Raw genomic sequence first — 22,117 nt, forward strand, 5'->3', positions numbered from 1 at the left:
AAACATACATATAGACCAATGGAACAGAATAGAGAGCCCAGAAATGAACCCACAAACTTTTGGTCAACTAATCTTCGACAAAGGAGGGAAGAATATACAATGGAATAAAGACAGTCTCTTCAGCAAGATAAACATAAGACAAGATACAATAAACCTCCTAGAAGAAAATACAGGCAAAATATCTGACATACATCTCAGAAATGTTCCCTTAGGGCAGTCTACCCAAGCAATAGAAATAAAAGCAAGAATAAACAAATGGGACCTAAAGAAACTTACAAGCTTCTGCACAGCAAAGGACACCATATGTAAAAAAAAGACAACCTACAGAATGGGAGAAAATTTTTGCAAATGAAACTGACAAAGGCTTGATCTCCAGAATATATAAGCAGCTCAAATGACTTAATAAGAAACAACCAAATAACCTAAACCAAAAATGGGCAGAAGACCTAAACAAGCAATTCACCAAGGAAGACATACAAATGATCAATGGGCACATGAAAAAATGCTCAATGTCACTAATTATCAGAGAAATGCAAATCAAAACAACAATGAGGTATCACCTCAAACCAGTCATAATGGCCATCATTCAAAAATCCACAAATGACAAATGCTAGAGAGGCTGTGGAGAAAGGGGAACCTCCTACACTTCTGGTGGGAATGCAGTTTGGTGCAGCCACTGTGGAAAAGAGTATTGAGTTCCCTCAAATGTCTAGGAATAGACTTGCCATATGACCTATGAATCCTGCTCCTGGGCATGTATCCTGAAGGAACCCTACTTCAGGATGACACCTGCATCCCAATGTTCATAGCAGCACTATTTACAGTAGCCAAGACATGGATATAGCCTAAATGTCCATCAGCGGATGACTGGCTAAAGAAGTGGTATATTTATACAATGGAATACTACTCAGCCATATAAACTGACAATATAGGGCCATTTGCAGCAACATGGATGCTCCTGGAGAATGTCATTCTAAGTTAAGTAAGCACGGTAAGAAGGAATAAAGACAAGTTACCCACAGGTACAGTTATTTTGATTAAAATATCCACACAGAAAGCAAGTCACCCTCACGACTGCTGCCAGGAGGAGCATCTGAGTGTAATAGCCCAGCCAAGCAAAGTAGATTCCGAACTTCTCTCCTTAGAATTTCCTGCAGAAAGACAGAAGGAAGTTTCAGAAGACACAAATAATCACTCTGTAGCTTCATCCTCATGTTAATTTATTTTTTCTTTTTTGGGGGGCATAATTAGGTTTATTTATTTGTTTTTAAATGGAGGCATTGGGGATTGAACCCAGGACCTCATGCATGCTAGACATGCACTCTACCACTGAGCTATACCCTCCCTCCATCATATTAATTTCTGATTCTAAATCAAGGGGGCTTTAAGTTTAAACCTCCGACTCAATTCACTCTTAAAACATATCCATTTTCATAGCAGCCCCCAAATTCTACCATGAAATAAGAAGTGTTTTATGTATCATAGAAGCACAGATCACTGGCTCACCTGCTGAAGAGAGATAAATGAGAACAGAGCAAAGGAGGGGATGAGGCCAACTCGAGAGCAGATGCAGGGGATCATCACCACTCACTGGACAGTCTGGCACATTCAACAAATCCCCCCAAAAATCATTCTTAACAGGCTTGACACAAGTGGACATCAACAAGTGGCTCAGTCATCTGCTCCTGCCTTATCTCGGGAAAGTCCCTGGAGCAAATGCATCATAAACCACAGATAATAAGGAAATGGCTGATAATGATAACAACTGCGAGTGCAATGTCTGTCTGACAAAATATTTATAAAACTCATTGACATTGAGGGAATGGGAGAGGGCAGGAGGGATGTGGCTGAGGAAGACATTGCCCTGTATTCTTTGTATCTAGCACGTCTGTTGTTCCTAGGTTTTAAAACCTTTTCTCAGTTAATCTGGAGTAGATGGAACAGGCCAGGGAGGCAAGATTAGAAGAAAGGAGGCAGGGCATGAAGTGGTGCCAGGCTGATCCTAAAAGGGAGACCGACACAGACAGGCAGACACAGAGGGTTTAGGGATGAGGTGGAACAATGAGACGGCAGCTCAGGTGTGTCTTGCTGTTGCTGATCCTTCCCTCAACTGGCTCACTGATGATTCGGCAGTGCTGGGTAAAACCTGTGGATTTCCTCAGCTCTGAGTTCTCTCTGAGGCTTCCGGCTCAGTCTGGAGCTAAGATGAGTTCCGTGGGCTTAGCCTAAGGGGGACTCAGCTCTGAGAATAGCCTGGAATCCTGGAAAACTTCACGCAGGAATCCCTTGGGCTGGACCAGTGCTCATAGAGCTGCTGTGAGACCAGCTCCATCGTCAGAGACATGGGCGTGGACCATTCCATGGGGAAAAGGGCTGAGACTGATGCCAAATCAGATAGGAGCGACAAAGTGTGTTCATTCTTATGTGACTGGGCTTTGTGGCCTGCCTCACTGGTGGCAGGCTTAGGATGGTGTCTGGCAGAGAAAACCCTGGCAATGGGTTTGAGATGTCTTGGACTTTCTTGTTAAGCTTTTTGTAATACATTCTTATCAACTATCCATCCTGAAAATGCCAAATTCAAAACTGAAAGAATGTTAGAAGTTGCCTGCTCTAACTGCCCAATGGTAAACACACCCTGCTACAGTTAGAGAGCTGGTCAGGCAGCCTCTGCCTGGATATTTACAGTGACGGGGAGTTCATTACTTCCAAAGGTTACAAGTCGGCAGGAAGGTCAGACAGAATTTTTGAACCTTAAACAGATATCTGCCTCCTAGTCCTTGCTGAAATGCAAGGAATAATGAGGATCCCTTCAAATGTAGTTTTGCTGATTGTTATCTCTCTCTGCAAAAGCACCCCAATTCTTAACATAAATTTTTCAAAATTCAGCTTTGATTTCTTTTTATCAAACTAATGCCATACATTCAATAAAGAGTCAAACAGTTCTCGAACACCGATTGTAAAAAGGAGCAGTTCCCAACAACTGCCCCATTTCCTGGCCAGAAACAACCACGTTCAGCTCCTACTGCTGACTCTTGGAATACTTACTCCCTTTCTCTGACTAATATCCTTGTAACACAGCCTAATAACTTTTTCAGCTTTATGTATCACCTATTTAACTTTCTATTTTGGAAAATGAGGGTTCAGATCTCTTTCAAACCCCATCTCATCTACATACCCAAACCTTCTTTCTTCCAACCTTTTAATACAGTTACATTATAATTTTCATCAGCTCAGTATCCTTGCTTTACATTATTATTACTCTGTACAGACTATTCAAAGCTGTAGCAATTTGTGCTAGTCTTACCTTTTCTTCCCTACTTTGTTTTCCTGGAGTTAATAATTGTCTTGGTAGTTCATAGCTTAGATTTCTGTGCACTTAACAATTCAACCTCAGACCTTCTCTTAACGAACAACTTTCACAATACTTTCCAATACATTGTCTACAAATTTCATCTCCTTGAATAAATCTCTTCAGATCTCCTTCCACATGGATTAACGACATGCTAGTCTTGTCACAGAGCTCAAGGGGCCACTAGTGGGAAGTAACAAGGGAATACATGGACCAGGAGAAGGGAAAAGATCAACATAATTGCCTTAGCAATACATACTTAAAATAGTGGGAAAATTGTTTTCTTTACAAACACAAACACACACACAAACCCCAAAAGCCCATAAAGAATGATTAAAAAGCGGTCAAACCCATTGCCCTGCCTTCAAATTCTGTATAACACAAAACAAAAATAACAGAAGGAAGATATCAAATAAATATGAATCTCAACTGGGATTGGGTACACTCAGTGGCAGAGTGTGTGCTCAGCATGCATAAGGTCCTAGATTCAATCTTCAGTACCTCCATTAGAAAAAAAAATTAAAAAGAAAAAAAAATTATCAATTTTAAATATTTACATATTAACAAATATCCTCCTTTAAAACTGTGTTCTAAAGGATAACCCGGGTTAAGGAGAAAGTGCCTCTTCGTGACTGATCCTGCTGATAATTGAGGGAGGAAATTAGAGTATGACCACATGAAATAAAATTCCTTATGAAATAATGATCCCGAGTGACAATCATTTTTGGCTGCTGTCATCACAAAAAAGAGAGTCAACTGTAATATTATGTACCTTATGACAGGAGTACAAAACTTCACATAAAAAATATTTTTGCACAAAGTTGAACCTCAATCAGACCAAGCTTTTAGGGGAGGATTAAATCACTTAGCTAAAGCCAATACATAGGATGGAGAAACAAGTCTAACACCATAGGGGAGAATGAAATCAGCCAAACAGGAAATAGAGAAACCCCTCAGCAATTTCAAGGAAAATGAGAAACAGGAAAATTATAGATTAGAACACACTTGAGAGATATGCTAGCTGCAATGTCTGAATCTTGTCTGGATCTTGATTTCAACCCCAAAACTACTTAAAAGTGTATTTTTGTGACAAGCAGGGAATTATTTTGTAACCCTAAAAAAAAGAATATTCCAATTTTATTTGAAAGAGACCTTGTCATTTCACTAATGAAAGGTTAAGCTATGTAGGATTGTCTTCAAAATGACCCCATAGTGGGGGAGGGGAGGAGATGGAGATGAAAGATGCAACAACAGTGACTCTGAGTTTATAATTCTGGAGCTGGGTGACTGATACAGGCAGGCTGGCTGTACTGTTCTCTCTATTTCTGTACATGTTTGAATCTTTCCATAAAATGTGAAACAACAAATAGACTTCAGTGTTTTAAAACCCTCACTTTGAAGGTTAAGAGGTTTGCCCAAGTAGATGGGCAACTGCATGGGGCACTGAGAAAAGAAAGAACAGACACCTGGCTCCAGACCGACCTGGGGCTACCTTGACCCTCCTCTTCTCCTAACCATCCACAGCCAGCCCATAACTGCATCCTGTCAGCCCCACTCCCCAAACGCATTCCTCATTGGCTCTCACCATCTCTCATCTGGCCCAATCCAAGAGCTTCCTACCTGGCCTCCCTGCTTCCTGAGTCCCTGCTATACATTCTCCACATTATCTTTGCAAAATGTGAGTGAGAGAAAATTACTTTAGTGCTTAAGCTATCATGACTGCTTCTCACTGCGCTTAGAGTCTACACTCCTTTCCGTGCTCCTGATGCCCTTCTAAACCTCGCGTCTCATCACTCTCACCAGCGCTGGCTCCAGTATCTCCTCAAACCTGCTGAGCACATTTGTGCCTCAGGGCCAATAGACAAGCTGCCTCTATTCCATGGGTGACTTTTCCCAGATCTTCAAATTCCAGCCTCCTTTTCACCATCTCAGCTCACATGTAACCTACTCAAAGATAACTTTCTTAACTCACTTCCCCCCAAGACTCCCATCTCAACACTGTGTTATTTCTTCATTTCAATCTGACATTGTTTCCTTATTTGCCCGATTATTTTTGTTTTCTCGGTTGTCCTTGGCCTGTATCCCCCCAGCAGCCTTGCCCAAACAGCATAAGCTCCCGGGGAGCAGCCAGCGCTGGTGCTCTGAGAAGACACATGCTGAGCACGACATTACAATCACGTGGTGTAGTGAAACGGTGTCGAACAGCAGATACAGAAAAGCAGTGAGAATTTCTCTCTTATTTTATAATTTAAATGAAATATAACATTTACTCCTATTTAATGAAGAATTTGGTAGGTCTTTTTTCCCAGTTCCTAGGCAGCAACCTCTAAAGCTTCCAAATTTCCCAAGATAGGAGTGTCTATGCTATTCATGGTGGAACCTTGGATGGCTTGTGTTCATGAGATGACTCAGGATGGGGACTGGCCAGCCAGAGACACCAACCATGTGGTTAGAGGAGTGGGGCTTTAAGCTTTGTGACAAGTGAGTGGCCACCAGGAGAGGAAGGGGCTCAAAGTTTAGGGCTAAGGAAAGGTTTGACTTACAGTTAGGGTTTGGGTTAGCCATGTCGGTAGTGACCCAATAAATCATGGCTTTGTAATAAAGCCTGCAGTAAAAACTTGGGGCAACGAAGTTCAGAGCTCCTGTGAGCTTCCTGGTTGTTAACACTCTTGGAGGACTGTCACACTCAGATGCCATGAGGACAACCCTGAGCCCTTCCCACTGGAGTGCTCTCCACAACAGCTCACCTGATGAGACCTAAGGGCTGCTGCTTGTCTGTGCTTCGAGGAGGAGCCCATTCCCTGTACAGAAGGCCCTGATCGCTGGGGCAGCTGAAGTCCTCTGATGGAGGTTGAAGTGGCACTGGGAATCAGAAGCAAACAGGTGAGTGTCACTGTCACAAAATGTTCACATGTTCTGTTGATAAAATCTGGTGCTAATACTTCATGGTCATTTGTAAATAAGGGGCCCTCACTTGCCAGGAGGGATGGAGGTACCATATAATTTTTCATAATTCTCACCCAGGATTAATATTAACCCCTTGAGGGTCATTTGCAAACGTGGGTGGAAAGGAACGCTTAGATGTCACAGTCCTGGGACCACCTTGCAGATGCTTAATGTCCTACAACCGGGCCAGTCTTCCACAGCAAAAATCTAGGCCACCCAAGTGCCCAAACTGCTGCAGTGGAGGGACACCTGATGGTCCAGCCCCCTCTTTGGGCACCCAGAGGAACCTGGACTCTGGCAGGTTAGGGGCAGGGTCAATTCTAAAACCCAGGCATTTTTGTCCCCACAATTCAGTAGTTATTTGGTGACAGCAAATGGAATATAAACAACAAAGTAACTTGACGTGATGTCATATATTTAGCTTACTCAAGAAACAAAGTTTAAATCCAGTCATTCTCCTTCCCACCTGACCTACTTTCCTTTCTCTTGTACTAGCACCAGATTATTACCCACCCAGCCTTAACATGGATCCTGACTCCACTTACCTCCCTCCCAAACACCACATGAGATGATTCCTCAACCTGGATGTGGGACCAGCAATTACAAGAAGCTTTAGTGGAAAAGAACTGGTTATGCACAGATGCCAAATAAACACTGTAGAATCCTGGTGTCCCACATTAGTAATCATGACAGCTGTTTGCAAGTGTCCCCAAAGTTCATTTAAGACTCTCACTGCTAATTTTGCTGGGACATAAATATGAAACATGTGGACTGCTGGGCTGGACTGCTAAGCTGGGTCTCTAATCCAGGAAGCTCAGTGTCTGCTCCCTGCACCCAGCTCCCTGTTCTGTTCATGCATGTGCATCAAGAAGCTGTTTAATGTCCATTTTAATATCTTAAACAGTGCATTTCAATATTGTCTTCATCCACAAATACGTGTACCACACAGTAGTAATGATCAATCTTAGTATTTGCTTTCTTTGGTCTTAGAGAGTCAGATAAACAGATAGCAAAGATAACAAAGTCATAGAGGGCTATAATATAGTATTTCCTTTATTTCAATGACAAGATTTATTTAAAGAGCTTAGATATAACATCCTTGCATTTATGGCATCATTAAGCATCTGAAGCTGTTACATTATAAAAACTTCATTTCTAGCGAGATGTTATCAGTTAGAGAAGCGCTCGTAAATTTGAGGGGTTGCTGTCATCTCAGACGGAGTCCCTAAAAAATGTCAGCAATCTGCAGTATTGCCATCATGACAAGAACCCAGACAGATGAAATTTGGAAAGCCCTGTGGCTTTCTAGTGCACAGACATAAAATGTTATTTCAGAGGGAAAAGCCTGAATTACAGAAAGTGATAAATGAAATGGTCTAACATGCATTTCTCTTTCAAAGAACTAATACGTCTTTTGTCGATAATAACATCTGTCAGTAATTATGAAAAGAGCTGACAGATGCATAGTACTTAATATAAGCCAGGGCTGTTGTATCACTGACACAGATTCATTAATCCCCATAGCATCTCTACGAGGTTGGTACTACAATTATCCCCATTTTATTGGTGAGGAACTTGATAGACACAGAGGGTAAATGACATTTACAAGGTCGACAGCGAGAAACCAACACAGGTGTTCCAGCTTGAGTCTACGCTCTTGGCCACTTCTCTTTTTTTTTTTTTTTTGGTGGTGGGGAGATAATAAGGTAATTCTGGTGGGGGAGGGGAGGTAATTAGGGTTATATGTCTATTTTAGAGGACGTGATGGGGGCTGAACCCAGGACCTTATGCTTGCTAAGCATGCGCCCCATCACTTGAGCTGTGCCCTCCCCTCTAGAGTCTATGCTCTTAGCTTCTAATCCTCACTGTCCCACATGGTAACTGTGGGGGAAGTACAGTTCGTTCATTCATTCGCTCGTTAAACTCAGCCTTCCCAGTGCCTGAGATTCAGCAGTGAACAAGACAACATGCTTCCTGCCTTAAATGAGCTTGTCGCCTCCTGATATATTATCTTCATTTTACCCAGGAAGAAACAAGGTCAAGAAGATTAGCCTTTTCCTGTTAACACCGGAGGATACATGAGGTGCTTTATTTCAATTCTGCCATTTGACTTACACCATGGGGAGGGAAAGCTGCCTTGCAAATCCTGGAGCTCACAAACCTGTTAATCCTGAATTTTTTTTAACACTGTCCCTTACTTGATACTTGATCTGAGAAAGGATGAAGTAAACCTAAAAATGTTCTAAGAGAGCTTGTGGTTTATACAAGGTAACTAACCAGCCACTGTTTACTATCCTAACAGGAATCTGTAGGCATATTTCTTTTCTTTCTCTTTTTTCCTTTTTATGGGCAGCTTTTAAAAACCAAATCAAACCAACCAAACCAAATCACTGATAATTCAACAGCAGGTTCTAAATCACCCCCAAGACAGCAGCTAAACTCGGTTTAGACTTACAATGCGGTTTCTGGTGGTTGGATTGGAGAATGTATCTCTATGCTGAATATAAAAGTCATTCACAGAGCTCTTCTCAAATAGGGCAAAGAAAAGCTCTTGTTCCGGTTGTTGATACTTTCATCCACTTGGAGGACTTTCATAAAACATCTCAAGTTATCAAAGGCTGAGGACCGGGTTTTCAGATCATTGGGCTTCAGAGGCAATATTATGTGCAGTATCTCAGCGTATGTACAGAACACCTCCCACAGGGGGTGTACTTTTGCAAATACAAGCTTGTCATCCAAAACCTACATTGGGAGAATGAAAACACAAACCGGGAAAGTATTTTCACATTTTTAGTACACAGATTTTTCTTACGTTGCTGGTAGTTAAAGCACTTGTGTAAACACACACATATGTCACACTGGTAAAAGTGAAGATATAATAAAAATAGATTTGCAATCCATCATACATTTTTGCCTTAAAGATAATTTCTTTGTTGAAATTACTGAAAAGTTATTTAAAATCCTTACAGTTCCTTCGTAAAATAACCAATGTTTTAGATGAAGAAAAGCAAACTTGTTAATTTTTAGTCCAAATTAGTAACTAAAAATAGAAACACCAAAATATTCTTTGCAGTGGTATTGTAATGACAATTTTTTAAATTTCTGAAACCTAGGACTATTTACATATCTGTTCAATATAGTGTTAAACAGCCATTAAAAGGGATTTAAAAGATTTATATTTATTGATATGGAATATATAATAAAAGGAGAAAGTAAAAAAATGTGAAATGATAATTTTCCTTTTTGGAAGGGAAAAATATCTTCATTTGAACAAAAAAAGTTTAGAAGGATTTTATGATTCTTTATGTATAATTAAGGTACAGATGATTTTTAATTCCATTGTTCTTTCATTTTCAATTTTGGGGGGAAACTTTTTATAATAAAAAAATCTTTAAAAATGTTCTTGCATAAATACATTAATAGATATATTTATGACTATATTCTCTGGCTATTAAAAAAGATCTCCTAACTGTAGATCTGAAACATACATTCCATAATGCAGATTCTGAGTGACTCGCCTCCCAGCCCACAGTGAAGGCACGGCTAGTGTGACATGTTTCAAATACCATTCCAAGGAACATGCAGGCTCCCAGCCAATGGCTGTAAGGGGACTGACACTGATCTGGTTGCTCCCAGCTGCAGACCATCACAGATGAGGTTAGATCCACAGGCTCATGTTTTCTCTGTCAAAAGAAATCAGAAAATGTTAGGCTTTTACTTTCACCAGGGAACAAGAAGTTGTTTTTTTATGCAAAAAAATAACAACAAACCAATTTGAACCTGATGAAAAGACATTTACTCAAAACAGCACAGTAGCAATGAAAGTGTTCTGGCAGACAGGGACTTGTTGGATTCCTGTGAGTGCTGGACTCCTCACATGGAATTTCCTTGGCACTCCAGAAGGCCTGTGGTTGTCCTCATGGGTTTGTGGCCATAAGTGGTGCACAAAAGTCTCTGGCTTTGCCACAATTTCAAAGCCTTTTTGGCTTATGAAAGGTTTTGTCCTCAAATGGAGTTTTCTTGAGTCCAGTCACTGATGTCATTTACCAGAGTTACAGTCCAGATCTGATATTCTAGACTCTTAATATCATGCAGACATTCAAATGGTTCAGGTTTGGATGTGTATTCACCTCTGCAGGCCTGGACCAAGTCCGATAAAGACACCCGGACAAGTTCAGCAAAATAAAAAGAAATTTTCCTCTCTGCAAGACTGAAATGTCTGTGAAGCTATAAAAACATCTGCACCTACAAAAATAGGGAACCAACTCATCAATAACATATCTATCCATAATGCATGGACATTCAAAATAAATACTGTATTTACTCCTATTAAATTCTATCTGGTTTTTGCCAAACTGTGTCCTAAACTGAAAGGAAGGTAGGTAAATGTAGAGAATTTTTTACCTTTTAAGGAAAAAGGAACCCTCCTACTCGATTGGTGGGAATGTAAATTGGTGCAGCCTCTATGGAGGACAGAAGAGAGGTTCCATAAAAAAATGAAAATAGACTTCCGTGTGATCCAGCAATCCCATTCATGGGTATATGTTTGGAGAAAAATTTAATTCAAAAAGACACATGCACCCCAATGTTCACAGCAGCACTATTTAAAATAGCCAAGACACTGAAACAACCCAAATGTTCACTGACAGATGACTGGATAAAGAAGTTGTGGTATATTATATATATATATATATATATGTATATATACATGTATACATATATATACACACACATATATACATACCATGAACACACACACAAATGGAATACTGTTCAGCCATTAAAAAATAAAATAATGCCATTTTCAATAACATGGATGGACCTACAGGGTATTATGCTAAGTGAAATAAGTCAGAGAAAGATAAACAAATATTCTATGTATTAACTTATATGTATATCTAAAAAATAAAACAAATTAATGACTATAATAAAACAGAAATAGACTCACAGGTACACAGAACAGACTTGTGGTTACCAATGGGGAGAAGGAGAAGAGGGGAGGCAGGGAGGGGTTAGGGGATTGAGAGGTAAAAAGTACTACGTATAAAATGGATAGGTTACAGGGCTGTATCATACAGCACAGGGAAATATAGCCATTATTTTATGGTGACTTTAAATGGAATATAATCTATGAAAACGTTGAGCCTCTATTTTGTACACCTGAAACTAATATGATGTAAATCAACGACTCAATTACAAAATTTTTAATCAAAGTTTTCTTTTCATATTATTTGCAATAAGTTAGAAGCCAGCACTCTCAATAGAAACATAGTGCAAGTCACAATTTTCCAGTAATTCCATTTAGAAAATAAAAAGCAATAAGTGAAATTAATTCCAGTAATAATTACATTTATCCCAAAATATCCAATACACTATCATTTCAAAAGTGTGATTGACACTTTTAAAACTTATTAATAATATTTTACATTATTTTTGTTGTACAAAGTCTTGAAAATCTATTATGTATTTTCCACTTATAGAACATCTCAATTCACAATAGCCACATGTGGCTCGTGGCTACCATACTAGACAGACCAGATTACACCATTCACACTTCTGATAAATTAGCTGCTCTTTCTTATTTAAAAAACTTGCAGAAAAGGGTTTAGATATGGCCTCTATCAAACAAAGCAACCGTGACGGTTGGGGATTATCTTCATTATAAAGTGAAAAATAAAGGTAAGAGAGCCATGCTTACACGTATGTTAATGTAACAATACCTTCTTAATTCATTCAGGACTTTACAATCTTTCTTCATATGCCAAGGATTCACTGTCACTGCGCAATGTTTTTCACTATTATCATCTTCGTGATTGAGAGGCTTCTGATGACCCTGCTTTGCGCATCTGTACATAAATTAACAAAACAGAGAAAAAGACCTTATTTAAGATAATTTAGGGGGGAGGGTATAGCTCAAGTGGACGATCATGTTCTTAGCATGCCCAAGGGCCTGGGTTCAATTCCCAGTACTTCTTCTAAAAATAAAATAAATAAATAAAAACCTAATTACCACCCCCCAGCAAAAAATTAATTTATTACTTTAATTAAAAGTTAAAAAAAGATAATTTAGTGCAGGCTTATCAGGCTACAAGAGCTACAATGAATGCCCCCACCCATTAATTTAGAAGAAGTCTCACAGTATTTCTCAACATAAAGGCTAAAATATAATTGAGAACACTTCCTGATGGTCAGAATCATTTTAACAAAAATGTAGATAATTACGTCCGTGGTGTCAAATTTCTGTAAGAGTTGGGCATGGGACATTTAGTAAAAGTGATTTTGCAGCTATCTTTGAAAGAAATGCTGAGAAATGATCTTTTCTGTTGGAAATTAGCCTGCTTTTAAATTCTTCAGTAGGCATACGTGTTTACAAACCAGGCAGGAACTGGATTATATTTTACATATACTTTAGAAACTGATTTGAATTTTGCCCTTTACCTGCAAGGCTATTTCTTAGGTAATAACATAAGCCCATTTCTTAGGTAATAACATAAGCAGGCCACTATACTAAATTTTTTTTCCCTGTTTGCTTAATCCTCACAACAACTCTGTAAGCTGCTATTATTACCCCCATATAACAGATAAAGAGCTTGAGGCAGAAAATAATTTGGGTAACTTGGTAAATGGTGGAGCTGGGTAAGACTGCAGCCAGTCTGACACTCAAGTCCATTCTTTTCACCAATGTCGGATACTGCTACCTACATTCAGCAATGACCGCTAATTTCATATTTAAGTGTGTCATTTCAAAAAGTGCAAAGCTATATTAGTACTGCTGTGTAAATTATCCGTTTGAGATGTGATTGCCAAAAAAAAAAAAAAGAAATAAAATCAGGGTGCCACTGAGGGGAGGGCAAACTGCATATGGACGGACACAAGGGGACTTTATGAGGACAAAGTTGCACAAATCTAGAAATAGATAAAATGGCTGACTTGTACAATTATAATGTGTGAATTTTATGGCCTGTAAATTACACCTTAATACAGCTATTAAATTAAGAAACTGGGATACCAAATTAAGACTAAAACACATATATATATCACACAAAGAACAACAGGCAAATATCAATATTTACTGCACCATTTTCCTTCATGCAGCTTCCGATCCTCACCCGTTCCTGAAAGGATGATTCATTTTTAAAATAGTCTTTAAATTTATTCAGCAAATAATTTTTGACTGCCTACTATGTACCCAGGACTAGTCTAGGCACTTGGAATAGATCAATAAACAAAACAAAATTCCTGTCCTCACGGAGCTTGGTTGGAGTCTAGCTGGGATGGGGGTGGAGATGACAATTCACACAACAGAGCAGCAGAGGAGGTGGCATGTTAGGAAAGAGGAACCATGGAAAAATCAAAAAAGGGCAAGGTAAAGAGAGTTGAGGGTATGGGATGAGGGTGATGTTGTATTAAATACCAGAGCAGGCCACACTGAGGACTGAGGTTAGAACTAAGACTTGGAGGTAAGAAGTCCCAGGTGCACGGAATAACCATCACCAAGGGCAGCGCACACCTCACATGTTCCAGAATGGGGACACGGCTGGAGCTGCGGAGAAGGGTCAGTGCAGGTCCTTCATGGCCTTGGAGGACGTTGTAAGGACTGTGGCTTTTACCCAGAGTGAAATGGGGAGTCACTGCAGAAGGACGACACTATCTAACTTAGGTTTTCGAGGCTCACTTGACTGCCGGGTGAGAATAGTCAAAGCGGGTCAGAGATGAAAGGTGGGAAGCCTCTGAAAAGGGCTGTGCAGGAGGAGAGGACAGTGGCTCAGGGCAGGGAAGCAGCAGTCGAGGCAGGAGCCATGGTGAGAAGTGGCTGGGTTCTGGATATGGTTTAAAGGCAGTGTTAAACCAGATCTATTGACAGAATTCATGTGGTATGTCAGTGAAAGTCAGAGTAACTCTAAGCTTTTTAACCCAAGCAGCTGGATGGATTAAGTTTCCACTAACTGAATGGGGGAGGTTGCAGGAAGAACCAGTTTGGGGGGTAGGAGAACAAAGGGCTCAGTTTTTACACATGTTGCTTTTAAGATATCAGAGTTTCAATTGAAGGTGTCAAATCAGTAGAAGATTGTAAGAGTCCAGAGTTGGAGAGAAAAATTCTAGCAGGAGACAGAAATGTGGGAATCATGGGTCACACAGGTGGCACAGGAAGACATGAAACCCAGGTAGTCAAACATTAAGATAACCTGGCATTAACCATAGAAGTTGTCCTTGAGGGCCTGCCTAGTAGGTGTGGATATCAGTCCTAATTCCTGACCACTCGAGTTTTAAAAAGCAACTTACAAATGAATTCGTGCAAGACACTGCCTCCAGTGGGTGGGTCCAGAGCTGGAGTGGGAGAATTGGATGGTGCACGCTACTCCCTACGGTAGAATGTGTGTGTGTGTGTACATGTGTGTGTGCGCAGGGGGATGAGATACACCTGGCTGAAGAAAAAGAGCAAGTAAGTCTAGAAGCTGAAAGATGAAAGAACATCCAGATATGGTAGAGGGAACAGGGGAAACACTGTGTACTGTAAGACATATGCCCATAATGCCATTTCCCACCATCCTTTCATCAGGAACACAGTTGGAAAGGGGGGAATTATGTAGATACGTGTGATGTACACAAACTTTCTGACTATGTAACACTGAATATCTACATATGTAGCAAGTTAATGATATTTATATCTGCTTCAAATTTAAAAACAAGTTCACAACAGAGGGAAAATAAAATACTGAGGACTGGTAGAAGTATCATAGAAGGCCTTTCAATGCTCAGAATGGAAGCAAAAGCAGCTTCACCCCACAAAGAATGTCAATAAGAGTCAAGAATGTTTATATTTGCTTAAGAAATTGAGAGTTACAACTTCCTGCTTTAAAGAATTAACATAAGACAGATACCACACTATAAGCAACGTCTATACTGGAGATTTCTTAAAGCTATTTTAGTTCCTGCTTGTTCTGATGTACTCCAGAAACTCTGCAAAGAAAACCTTCTATTCAAAGGCTTAAAGGAATAAAAAAAGAAATAACACTGCATTCTTTTCAGTGTTCTCTGTACTGAAAGTCAATTGCAAATGCAGCACCCTGCCACAGGCCTACATTTTTAACAATAAAGACCTTTGCGCAATTTTTCAATTGCTATGTGACTTTGGGTCAGTCTCTCACTAAGAAGCAGAATGGAGTACCAGAAAATGACACATCAGGTCTAAAACTACAGATGTGGGAGATGAACCTACACCAGGAAACAGCTAAGTGGGAGGGTAAGGTTTACCTTTTAAGTTACCGTAAGTGCAGTTACACCTGCTCCCTGCTTCCCCTGTGAAGTGAAGAGCTAGTCTTTTCCAGAAAAGCTCTCATTCTGAGAACTGTCTTCTTTAAAATATTCGGAGATTCTCTTTTAAGGTTCTTTCACTTTTAAGCCTTTCCCCAACTCTACATCCTATAACAAGTGTAAAAATTATCCTATAGCCTACTGTTACAGAACATACTCTACAAAAGCTGAGGTTTCCCAGGGTTTGGATCCCAGAACTCTGCTACCAGATAATCCTAAAGCTTTCCTTCCATAACAGACTCTTCTGCCAATTCCCAGCTGCGGGCAAATTCGGCTTCTCAGACCAGGTAACTTTCTAACTCTGCCTACGAACACTCTGCTGCCAGTAAAGGAACTCTCAGACAGAAAGCACACAATGCCCCTAGTGAGGGTTGCCTCCTTCAATCAATCAAGATGCCATCACCAAGCAAATATTTAAACCAACTGCAAAACCTCTGAAGACAACTTACAAACAATATACTTTCTATGGAGGCATACTATTTGCTCTGGAATAGTGATTTCCATTGGAAGGAACAAAGGACCACATGACCCAAGCAATTTTTTAAAACTGCACATAACCATCCCTCTTCACGTGAGGATTCAGGCAAGACGGTCTTACAGGCCTAGGTGTAACAGAATGACAGCACCTCTAGGAGTAGGGTGAAAAGTAGCGAGGTAGACTTCTAGTGAAAGGGGGTGATGTAATAGGCCCCATCGCCCACTTACCTACCAGCACAGGACAGTCATCTCAGATCGAGAACAAACACTTTGGGAAACAGAGGTTGTTTATATTTTTATGGTATTCTGGTGGAAATAACGCCCTGAGTCATGTGAAGTTGTGGCTGCAAAATTGAACAGGGGACTGGACATTTTCACATTCAGGACAAAAGTAGCCCCTGGATAGCCACCATATCTGCTCTCCCCTTTGCCTGTTCACCCCAAAAGCTGCAGGACTCTCCTGCTTGCAAGGACACCCACCACTTCTCACAAATTCTTGCAAAGTTCACATCAGCAGCTGGTGGTGTCAAAGTCGCCATTTGTACTGCTATGAAGTCCCTCCATTACTTTATATCCCTTCTATTTTCTCTGTTGTCTTCCTAGCTACACTTGCATCCACAAGATGGTTACCGCACTAACATTGCCTCTGTAATCAGTCCAGGATATAGGAAGTAGAGATTCAACTGTAACCAGTCCCAGAATACTTGTCATCCCACTCTAGTGTCCCAAAAAATACTCTGGCATCCCTCATCTCACTCAAAGAACCACTGCATTACTTAGAGGTTGTAAAATTAGAGGGCTTTCTCTACTGGGAAACACTGTGGCTTGTGGTAGAGTTGTGATTTCAGTTTTTGCAACTACTTACAGGCAAAAAGACATGGCCCGCAAATTTTCTTCAAGCGTTTGATATTTAAACTTTCATTAGATACAGAGCCGGTGGACTAACCGCAATCTATGAGCATATGGTCATATTATCAAATAATGTTCATGTCTACCTTACAGACATGTAAGGACTTGGATTACACCTGCAGCCTCTAGGCCTTTAGAATTGGATGTGAAGCATCCTGTGAGATAAAAAACCTCCTATCCAGTCACAGAACACAATTACAGACAACATGACACTAATGTCACTGAATACTTTAGTATAGTCCATGTATGGTTAAGTTACATCTCCAATTTCTCAGAGCTGGAAAGGAGATGTCTAGAAAAGCTGGAAAAGCCCAATTACCAAAACAGCTCAAAAGTTAAAGCAGACTCCTGCACCTCCCAGAACAGAGGGCGGAGGGGGCATTGCCCACCACTCTGTCCTCCCCCAGGACGTGGCATGTGGGGAAGCAGGCAGGAATGGGTGGCTGGGACTCGGAGGTGGAGAGGTGATGAAAGCAAGAGTGGAACTGCTCTGGTCCTAGAACAACAGAGCTGTAAAAAGCTCGGCTTCAGTTCAACCAACTCCCTCTCCCACTTTCCCTCCCACCTACATGACAAACAGAGCACAGCCAGGCACTTTCTGCCCATGACGGTGACTACTAGCAGGAAAGGGACCAGGATAAAAGCATGTCCTATAAAAGATCAGTCTGATTTTAAGGCTATGTTATAAACAATGAACAGCACTCTCAGAGTGGGACACTTGTGAGGCGCTCAAGTAGGGAGGAGGAGGTTGAGGATCCATTTCCAGCACTTCCATGTCTTTTATCACTCCTATTTCTGACCTTTCCTTTGCCACTTTTTGTAGCACTGCCATCACTGGCAGGTAAAGGGGCAGCAATGTGACTTGGCCGTTTGGCTGATGGGGCTACATTTCCCAGCAGTGGAATGAAAAGGCACTGGAAGAGGATCAGCTGGAAGATGTGCACTGCGGTCCTGGCCTGTGCCAAACACTAACCAGGTGATCCTGGGTTAGGCTTTTAGTCTCTCTGGGCTTCCGGCTGTTTACTTATAAAATAAGGTTTTGTCATTACACAAATATATCCAATATGAAATGTAACGTGAAAGTCAAACATAATGACATCTCACCTGCTTGCCTCAGGGAACTGTACAAGCACTGAACACTATGTGAATGTAAACACAGTCTTAAGAAAACTATTGAGATAAAGCGCTAAACTGAACATGGAGATAAAGTTTTTTGGATTTTCTTGGCTTTCTTTTTTAACTGCAACACTGAATTAATAGTTATTAGCTATAATCCACACCACCACCACTGCGAATAAATAAAGAAGGCAAGCACTGCCTGGATGCCTGTTATTGCCCGATGCTAAGCAGGGTGAGGGGTATAAAGGAGGCTGAACAAGTGAGTCTTCTCCAGTTACCAGCTAAGTGAGGAGACACATTGGAAATCACCCAGGAATGGTACCAAGTCAGTACTCAAATCCAAGATTACAGGCTACTGATCATAAACAGTACAGGAATACAAAGAAGAGCTAGAAGTATTTGGAATAAATAGGGAAGACTCTATGAAGGGGATGGGGCTCCAACTAGTTCTCAGGGCAATTCTAATCTGTTTTAACTGAGGACTGGATAGGAAAAGGCTGGTGACTCCTGGTTTTTAATAAGGCACAGGTTACCCTAGGAGGCTAAGTTACATAATGATTGGAAAAAATAATGTAAGTCCAAAATGATGAAGGGTCGAGACTCCCTGGCTGAGATCTGGTTGTGTTAAGTCTTTGACTTGACTGTAGATGTTGGAGCACCAAAACTCTAGGTTGACTGAAAGGGGGGGAGAGAATATCCAAGAATTCAGCAGAAGGAAAAATTCATGTATCAGGGATGAAAGCTCTTCATCAGAGTATCAGCAATCAGAATAGACACTTGAAACCAACAACATACAGTTCAAGAAGCTGACAAAATGTGGAGGGTGGTGAGAGAAAGACAAATCAAAGACCACTCCAAGCCTTTGTGTATTCAAGACCGGAAGAATGATTATCCCACTGAATAAGTGGAGACGCTGCAAGAAAAAAGATTATGAAATCAGCTTTAGACATGTTGAATCTGACGTATGAGCTAAGAGTAGGTTTTCTCTAAGAAGCTCAAAATTCAAAACTGAAGCACAGATGTTGAGTACAGACTTAAGATGCAGATGGACAAGACATGATAAATCTCCTAAAAGAAAACATAGGCAAAACATTATCTGACATAAATCTTAGCAACATTCTCCTAGGGTAATCTACCCAGGCAATGGAAATAAGAGAAAAAAATAAACAAAAGGGACGTAATTAAACTCATAAATTTCTTCACAGCAAAGACAACCATAAGTAAAACAAAAGGAAACAACAAACTACGAATGGGAGAAAATATTTGCAAATGATACGACTAACAGAGGCTTAATTTTCAGAATATATAAGCAGCTCATAGAACTTAATAACAAAAAAACAAACAACTCAATCTTAAAATAGGCAGAAGACCTAAAGAAGCATTTCTCCAATGAAGACACAAATGGCCAATAGGCACATGAAAGAATGCTCGATATCACTAATAAACTGAGAAATTCAAATCAAAACTATAATGAAGTATCAGCTCCCATCAGTCAGAATGGCCATCGCTCAGAAGTTCATGAATGATAAATGCTAGAGAGGCTGTAGAGTGAAGGGTACCCTCTTACACTGCTAGTGGGAATCTAGTTTGGTGTAGTCATTATGGAAAGCATGGAAATCCCTGAAAAAACTAAAAGTAGACTTACCCTATGACCCACCAATCCCACATCTGGGTATATAACTGGAAAGAACTCCAATGTGAAAAGATACCTGCACACCAGTATTCACAGCACCACTGTATACAATAGCCGAGACATGGAGGAAAGCTAAATGTAGCAACAGATGACTGGATAAAGAAGTTGTGGCATATTTATACACTGGAATACTACTCTACCATGAATAGGACAAAATAAAACCATTTGCAGCAACATGGATGGAGCTAGAGATCATCATTCTAAGTGAAAGCAGCCAGAAACAGAAAAATACCAAATGATACCACTCATATGTGCAATGTAAAAAAAGAGAGAAAAAGACACTGTGAACTCATCTACAGAACAGAAACAGACTTGCAGACTTAGTAAACAGTCAAGGTTACCAGGGAAAGGGGATAGGAAGGGATAAATTTGGGAGTTCGAGATTTACAAATGTCAGCCACTATATATAAAAAGAGATTTTAAGTTAAGTTTCTTCTATATAGCACAGAAACCTATGTTCATTATCTAGCAATAACCTGTAATGAAAAAGCCGATACAGCCACCAACTGAGGAAGCAAGAGAAGAAAGGAGAGTTAGTTATGCTGGGCTAGAGCCGACTTCTAAAATCCTTGTCAGCCACTGAGGCTGCCCCAAGTACACTGAGCTTTCCTTCCAGGGACAGGCGGACATGACATGCGTCCTGCAAACCTGGGGCAGCAGAGGCCGTCCCCAGGTCTGGCCCTAGGGGAGATGGGAGCAAGTCCACCTGCTCCCCTTGGGGCAGCACCCCTCCCTGCAGCCCCCGCCACCTGACTGCACCACGCCTGCCTCTCAGGAAACCACTGACTTGAAAACAAGTGGTCCACGAACATGGGGCAGCGGCAGGGAGATGGGCAGCGACCTGGCAAGCTGGTAGATTTGCCCCCATCTCCCCCACGGCCTGTCAAGGGCTCGGCCTCTGCTGCTCCAGGCACGGTCCGCAGGTCAGCCTGCTCTCGGGAGGAGGGCACGGTGTGGTCAAAGGCAGTGGCGGGTTATGGGGTCTGCCCATGGGAGCCCTTGGATTTGCTTCAAACTCCCCAGCGCATGGCCTGAGCTTGGCCTCTGCTGCCTCAGGTTCGTGGAACTCAGGTTACAGGTCAGCCTGCTCCTGGAAGGCGGGTGCTGTGCTGTCAGGGAAAGGTGGCGGCTGCTATGGCGGGATTGGGGCTGCCCTGTGAGAGCGGGGGTTGCAACAATTTCCCGCTGCTGCTGCAGCCATCCCAGCACACTGATCGCACCGAGCCCATCTCCCAGGAGCAGACTGACCTGTAACCTGAGTCCCACTAACCTGGGTCTTTAGAGGCCGCCCCCAAGGTCAGGCCGCGGGTAAGATGGGAGCAAATCCAGGGGCTCTCATGGGGCAGTCCCCATTCCATCCGAGGCCCCGCGACCGCACCGCACCCGCCTGCCAGGAGCAGGCCATCGTCTGAGGGCCAGTCGGAGATGCTCTGGAACCGTCCACGCGCCCTCCCAACTCCCGGGGCTGTACCTGCTCTCCTAAACCCGGGTAGAAGCGGCGGCAAAAACGCGGTGTTCAGGAACTACTAATACCGGGGTTACCACGAACCACAGCGGCGGCTGGGACCCGCCTCTGGGTCCTAACGGGACGCGCGGCCGGGACCTCACCTCCGCACCCCTCCCTGGGCGCATCCTCAGCTGCACAGCACAGGCGTCACCCGCCGGGTCCCCGAGAAGCGCGCCCCTACCAGCGCCCTCTTAACTGTCCGGCAGCGGCAGCCGAGCCGCGGGCAAGCGGCGGCCCAGGCCCCAGGCCGTGTTCCTCTTCCAGGAGCTGGTCCAGGAGCAACCGGCTGCCGCCAGCTTCCACGCGTTCTGGGTGGGTTCCGGCGTCCGCGCGTCTGTCCGTCTGCGCGTGCGCGCCCCTCCTCCTCCCGCCCGCAGAGCAAACTGCTCGGGTGGGTATCCTGCTTTACCGGCCCTGGCCACTGGGGCCGGGAGGAGCCAGGTGGGGCCCCTCCTGCTTGTCCCGCTGGGTCTCCATCCCCAGAGCCTTCACCCAGCCACCGACTGGGTCCTGGCACAGAACTAGAACCACGACTGCCCTAGGCTAGGCCTCACCCACCCAGCCCCACTTCCCCTGATCAACTTCCCCTCCCTGTTACTACCCTCCCACCACTGGCCAGGCCCAGTCTCCCACCAGACCTTGAAGACAGGGCTCCTTCTCCTCACACCATTGTCCCTGCCCTGACACTCCATCCTGCTAGGTCCTAACCTATGGCCCCTACACCCACAAGCTTACCCCTCATGCCTCAACACAGGACACCCAACAACCTGAAATTATCCCCCTCACCTCTCAGCCAGGTCAT

At 42.3% G+C, this 22,117-nt stretch overlaps 2 long non-coding RNA genes across 3 annotated transcripts in view; both read right to left on the reverse strand.

The window, feature by feature from the left end:
* The window catches only part of LOC140693552 (uncharacterized), a 50,448-nt gene extending 41,644 nt beyond the window's left edge, over positions 1-8,804 (reverse strand). The window contains exons 1-3 of one of the 2 annotated variants that reach the window (XR_012069320.1): positions 8,751-8,804; positions 6,097-6,211; positions 1,067-1,151 (exon numbers count right to left, since the gene is read on the reverse strand). This is a non-coding gene — a long non-coding RNA (uncharacterized lncRNA). Of the gene's footprint in view, positions 1-958; positions 1,152-6,096; positions 6,212-8,750 lie in introns of those variants that run through there. The other variant, XR_012069321.1, reaches the window with a different exon arrangement.
* Positions 8,805-8,849: 45 nt separating this feature from the next.
* On the reverse strand, positions 8,850-21,612 carry LOC140693556 (uncharacterized). Its single transcript, XR_012069326.1, has 4 exons — positions 21,417-21,612; positions 12,016-12,141; positions 9,862-9,978; positions 8,850-9,037 (listed from the first exon to the last, which is right to left on the reverse strand). It is a non-coding gene; the product is annotated as an uncharacterized lncRNA (long non-coding RNA).
* Between the last annotated feature and the right edge of the window lie 505 nt (positions 21,613-22,117).

Source organism: Vicugna pacos, unplaced genomic scaffold (genome assembly GCF_048564905.1).
Source record: "Vicugna pacos unplaced genomic scaffold, VicPac4 scaffold_19, whole genome shotgun sequence".
Classification (NCBI taxonomy): Eukaryota; Metazoa; Chordata; class Mammalia; order Artiodactyla; family Camelidae; genus Vicugna; species Vicugna pacos.